This window comes from Phyllostomus hastatus, unplaced genomic scaffold, assembly GCF_019186645.2.
Source record: "Phyllostomus hastatus isolate PE091 unplaced genomic scaffold, TTU_PhHast_1.1 phas_contig_198, whole genome shotgun sequence".
NCBI classification, from domain to species: domain Eukaryota; kingdom Metazoa; phylum Chordata; class Mammalia; order Chiroptera; family Phyllostomidae; genus Phyllostomus; species Phyllostomus hastatus.
In genome coordinates, this window is record NW_025333715.1 from 8,555,786 (window position 1) to 8,562,107 (window position 6,322).

The following is a 6,322-nucleotide window of genomic DNA, read 5'->3' on the forward strand; positions in this document are numbered from 1 at the left end:
CCCGGCTCCTCGAGGAGCCTTCTGAATACTCCACCAGTGTGAGCACCGAATCAGAGTTAGTGCCACCCTCCCTCAACTTCCTGGTCCTTGGATTCCGTTCTGGGTCCCCATCCATGGGAAAGGCTGCTTTTCTAACCAAAATGGTGGCGCTGCATTGGGAGTAGCCCTTCCGGGAGATACTGTTCTCCTGGGATTCATGTCTAGGAGCAGACGTCCTGTAGGCTTGGGTTCCCCTTTCTGTCTGATTTGGTGTGTGACTTGAGTTGCGAAACGCCTATTCTCAGTCACTGATCTTCCGTCCTTGGGACCAGGAATGGGAGGGCAGGGGTTCAAACCAGAACCTAAGTCGCCTCTAGGGTGTCTGGCCTCAAACAGAAATGACTGATTTTTCTGTCCGCTACGGCCTGGCCATTATATCAGTTCAGTAATTGCAAAACCTGGCCCCCCTTAATTCACTTTCGATTTCGTTACCCTTACCTAAATAACTTTTGCAGACGGACTGGAAAAATAGTCTAAGGCTCCCCCACATTCAGAGCTTCAGAACTTTGTGCTCCTGCCCGGACTTGTGCACTCCTTGTTCCATGGCACAAGTCCTCTTGCCCTGGAAATATTCTGAATCTGCACTCTCTCCAAAACTAACTGCTCCAGAGCTTCCTATCTTCTTTTTCTGACTCTCCTGAACATCTTGTTTCCCTCCTCATTCTCCCCCTCCCTCTGAGGGCCTTTCTCCCTCCTCCTTTACCCACTGCTTTATCAGCTCCCTCCAGCCAGCGGCCTTCGTTCGCCCAGTAAGAGGCCTGTGCCAGGGGGGAAAAAGCTAAGGCTGTGCCAGAAAACTTAACCCTTTGTGTCCAGTCCTTTGAAACACAGTGAGTATAATCTCACCTTCGGAGTTAAGGAGATCCTATGCTGTGGGGGTTGGAAATTTCAAAGTGCTAAGCCCATGTTTGGAAGTAAACACAAGGAGATCTTAAATGAGTACTCCGGTTCTGGCCGGACTCCGAAGAAAAGAGGCAGCTCCCCACGTCCCCCTGGCCCAAATCTTTGAGTGGCCCTAGGTAAGTGGGGGCCTTACTGGGGTGTCTGAGGTCAATCCCTGAGACGTGCAGGGGTCTCAGGAAATTCCAATCATGGTAATTAAACTCCAGCTCATCCGGGAAAGTGCACTTAAGGGCTGGTCACCCAGCACTCTGAGCCCCCCTGGCTGTATTAGACAGCTTTTGGAGAAACCAAAACATGTAAAAAAAAGTTAGAGGGATAACCAAAGGAATAATGGCTTTTGGAAGCCCTGCACACAAGCAACACAATCTAACCCACTACTTGCATTTCTTAGCCTTTTCTGCCTCCAAACCTGACCAGGAAAAAAAAAAGTCAGTTTGAATTATTAGCCAGTTGTAAGCCTGCAGCAGCTACCCCAGTAACTTCAAACAACTCAATTTGCATCCGAATACCCCTTGAAAAAAACTGAAGGGGGTGGACAATGTTATGTCTGCTGGGCAAATGTCTTGTTTTGTCTCTCTCTCAAGAAATCACTGCACCCCGTGGGCATGGGTTCAAGCATTTAAAAGCCACAGGGGCACTCGCAGCAACAAAAACACCTGTGGGAGGTTATGTTAAACGTGAACTGGGAAAGAACACTAGGTTTCCCGGCAACTGCAAGTGAATGTCCACGCAGCTAGAGGCACACTGTAAAAGCACACTCGGTGTCATCCCTGTGGCACATTCCCCACTTAGGTGTAGTCTTTGAGAAGAGAGATGGAGATTTTAGCCTGCAGTGGAAGTTCTGGCTTTCCCAGGCTCCTTTCTCTGACTACATTTGCATCTCGGACTACTCTCATGCCTGTCTGCTTTACCAAGTAACTGCTGTGTTTATTTTCTAGCCAGGCAGCCATCTAATCTGTAAAACCATGCCTTTCATTCTTAATGCATACACAGCAGGAGGTGATGATATTCCTTACCTGCCTAACCCAAGCCTTGCAGTCAATTTCAACTTTCTATTGGGCTTGGCCCCACTATGCCCACATTGCTTACAAAGAAGGGTACAAAAAAGGAAAATCTCATTCCCTCCTTAACTGTAAAACTCAGAAAGGAAACTGAGGAATTAAGTCTTTGGAGCACTGTAAACTTCTAAACCTGGGAACTACCATAGGTCCTCAAAACAATAGAGTAATTAACTGGCTGCTAAAAACAGCCGGGTACCTGCCTCTGCAGTGCTGTGGAGAAGGTAACATTTTAAACTGAGGTGGTTTTTGTTTTGTTTTCCCTAGCTGTGCCTGAGTCCTAAGCCTAACATCTCTGCGTTGTTTTTTTTCTTTGTTTTTTTCTTCCAGCCTCTGTCCTGAGAAGAGCAGGGGGTGGGGCACTGCAATACTCAGAGTTTTCGTAATGCTGGCAAACAGCAGATTATGGCGTTTTTTTCCCCTCCTTTAAATAGGGCCCTACTCGGGTATACGTGCCTTTCTCAATCACTGACCAGCAGTAGTACAAGGAAAGCCTAGGAAACTTTTCTAAAAATCCCTTGCAACTCATTAGTAACTTCCATATTTTAACCCTTGTCTTTAATATGGCCTGGAAAGACCTTTACATAGTTCGAAGCAATTTGGGAAGAAAACTCTGCACTCTTCCGCAACAAACTGGTAAAGGCCTTTCAGAAATACACTAGTATAGACCCATCGTCTCCAGAGAGACAGGTATTAATACGTCAACACTTTACAACTCAGTCAGCCCCAGACATTCGAAAAAACTAAAAAAAAAAAGAGGACAGTCCTCAAACCTCCATCCGAGATCTGGTAAACATGGCATTCAAAGCTTTTAACAACCGGGACAAAAATGCTGAGGCTGCTCGCGAAGCACGCCTACAGCAGAAGGTAGCCTTGCAGACCGAGGCTATAGTAGCAGCTCTGAGGCTAACCGAAAACCCAGGACATCATCCCAGGGCACAAGTCAAAGTCTGGGTCATCAAAAAGAATGCTGCCAGGAGCCTGCTTCAAATGTGGTAAGGAAGGACATTGGGCCTGCCAATGTCCAAACCCTCAACCGCCCACAAAACCATTCTCTGACTGCTGGCAGCTCGGCCATTGGAGAGATGCCTGTTCCCTTAAAGGCTTGTTCCCGGTGCCTCTACGAGGGTGACCAGCTAGCCAAGGTGAGGACTCCTCTCAGGCCTTAAAGCTCCTTGGCTTCATGGGTAACTGACACGGCCCAGACTCAAAGACACTCATCACCCTTGCCAAGCCCAGGGTAATGCTACAAATAGTGGGTAAGGCCATCTCATTCCTAGTGGACACGGGAACTACCTAGTCGGTCTTGCCATCACATTCTGGTCCCCTTACCCCTTCCCAGATCTCAGTCATGGGGGTTGACGGAACTCCAACATGCCCCCTATCACTTGTCAGTTTAAAAGCCAACTTTTTAAAGCATTCTTTTCTGATTATTCCACAATGCCCTATACCACTGCTAGGACAAAACCTCTTGGCCAGACTGGAAGCTATTTTACAGTTTCAGGAGGACTCAGATAAGGTCCTTATAATTATGCTAGCTTGTAAAGACAAGAAGGAAAATAATATCCCAAAGCAGATTTTACAAAAAGTAAATCCCTTAGTTTGGAACTCTGGAGTTCCTGGCCAGGCCAGCACTGCCCAATCAGTCCAAATCTGCCTTAAGCCGGCCTCTGTCTCAGAGAAGTGGTCAGCGCAGCTCATAAGAAATACCCTAGTCTGCTTTACTCGAACACCAGGTTCTCCCGATTAAGTTTTTACTGATCCTCCTTCTCCTCCTCCTTAGTCACCCATGCCTGTCAGAGACTATTCCTAAACTACAAAGCAAATACATTTGGAGATTCTTCGTACGTAAGACCTGTAACAAAGATGGACAGGTGGTTTCTCACCCAGTCACTTCCTCGGATTTCTCTCCCTCCAGTTGCTCTACATCCATCCTTCTCTCTGCTTCCAAAAGTAGCTTTAAAGGGCTAGACAGCTGGATTGCCCCATATGGATGGCATGCTCTCTGCTTTCTCTATGATCAGATGGGTAGTAATTGCACACTCTGGCCAGACACATATGGAGGCTGCCCCTACTACTATTGCAAATTCCATGAATGGAGTACTCTCCAGTCTTGGCGCTTTGCTATTAATAACCCGTGGGACTCCCAGTTGGGAGCAGGGAGTAAAGGGAAAACTGTACCAAAGCCTCTCCTATTTGCATCCCAGGAGTTCTATTGAAATATACCAAGCTCTCATTCCAGGTCCATGGATTAAAACCCCACATCAAGGTATTTCCCTCCTAAACCTTACTGATATAGGAAATATTACTGTTTCTTATGTGCTTATCTCAACTGTTCTCCAATCACAGCGGTCTCCATCCCTAATCCTCTCAAGGTCACTGACTCCCCCACACCTTTCCTCTTAAAGGATGTACCTCTTCTCCAAAATCCTGGACGCCAGCTACAGGTATGTTATGCCACTGGTAGCACCTCCCCCTGCGATAATTCCCATATCAGGAACCACCAACAGCACCCTGGTACTTTTTTTTTTGGTGCAATGGAATGCTGCTGTGGACCCTTAACTCTGCCTTTGCCTTTCCCTGCTTCTTGACCGTGCTGACCCCACAGCTTATGCTTTATGGAGAGGGGAAGCTCAGGGACAAACTAACCAGGCATGAAGAAAAACGGGCCAGTCTTCCTGCTCATACTAGTAGGTACAACCTTCACAACCCTGCCAGCAACTGGGATAGGCAGCGCTGGGTTAGCACACAGTCTCTAAGCCACTCGCCAACTACAGGCTGAGTTGAAGCAGGTCCTTAATGCCTCTGCCACTGTCACAGGTGTGCACAGGTAAGCAGGTTCTTAGTGATCGAGGACAAAGAATTGAACCAAACACACAAAGTTTACAGCATAAAGAAAGAGGGAAGATTTATTAAGTGATAGTACACTCCACAGGACATGGGAGTGGGCCAACTCTGAACAGAGAAGGCACACGTGGGCTGGGGGGATTCTATTCTTATAGGGCAGAAGCTCCCTGGCTAGTCTTTGGCGGGCTTTTCCTGCGCAGGTACAAGGAGTTGGATTTCAAAGCTACTGCGCATGTGTGGTTTCCCATGATTTTCTTGATTGGCTACTGGAGAAGGGAGTCCCACAATGTTATTTCATTATAATGATATTATAATGAATCAGGGGTAGTGCGCAGGCAGGTGCATTCCATGATTCAGAGTTATCCCAGAAAACAGGAACAACCCATCTTAGGGGGTCTTTGTCATGTATAGATGTTTTCTACCTCAGCCCTGCGGGGCCTCTGGAGCTTCCTTCCTGACTATCTCCTGCCTCACCACCTCTCTAGCATCTTTGCAGAGACAGATAGCCTCGGTAGCCGAGGTAGCTCTCCAGAATTGCAGAGCCCTGGACCGACTAACAGCAGAATAAGGAGGAGTATGTCTTTCTGAAGGGACAGTGCTGCTTCTATATGAATGAAAGTGGCCTAGTAGAGGGAAATGTTAATACCCTACAGGACCTCAGGGACAAATTACACCAAGACCCTGCCTCTCTCGAAACAATAACCCCATGTTGACATCCTTTACTCTTTACCACCCTGGCCCTGGTCCTAGGGCCAGTGATAATAATCTGCATCTATTAACGTTTGGCCCTGTTTCCTAAATTTTCTCCAGGAAAAAATTCGTGAAGCCTCCTGGGTTACCTTCAACCAGATGCTGCTTCAGGCCCAAAACTACCTCCCCACATCCCTGATAGAGGAGAAACGGCCGACCTCTCGGCCCTCCCCTCCACCCCCATTCTGACAGCCGAAAAAAGGCAGATTAGACCACCCCGTCCCTTGCCCCTTAGCCTATCAGAAAGATGTTGGGGTGTCAGGATGGGCGGGTAGGACAATTGGGAACCTAATTACAATTATAGCGTTTGGTCTACAAATATGGCCGCCGTTTGGACTACAAGTAATATGGCGGCTGAACTCTGACCCGGAAGTGGTGCCTGTTGTCAGACCAGGAACCACCAGTGATATGTTTCTTCTTTGTTCACCAAGAACCAATCCTTGGCTGCCACACCAAGTGAAGCCATATAAAACTCCCAGGCTTTCCATTCTCCAGGCAGACTTTCCCTGGCCCTTTCTCTGCACCGGCAGAAGAAATCTCTCTTGGGAGCACAAACTTCCAAAATAAAGCTCATCTGCCTGATTTCATGGCTAATTGGTTGCTTATTTGCTCAGCAGGGTCTAAGAAAACCTTACACTTGTCCCAAGTCTGACAGCACATCTGACAGGGCCAGGGGCCTGGGTGGTTTGTCTGCACCTTCGACTCAGTATCTTGGAAGAGCTCAC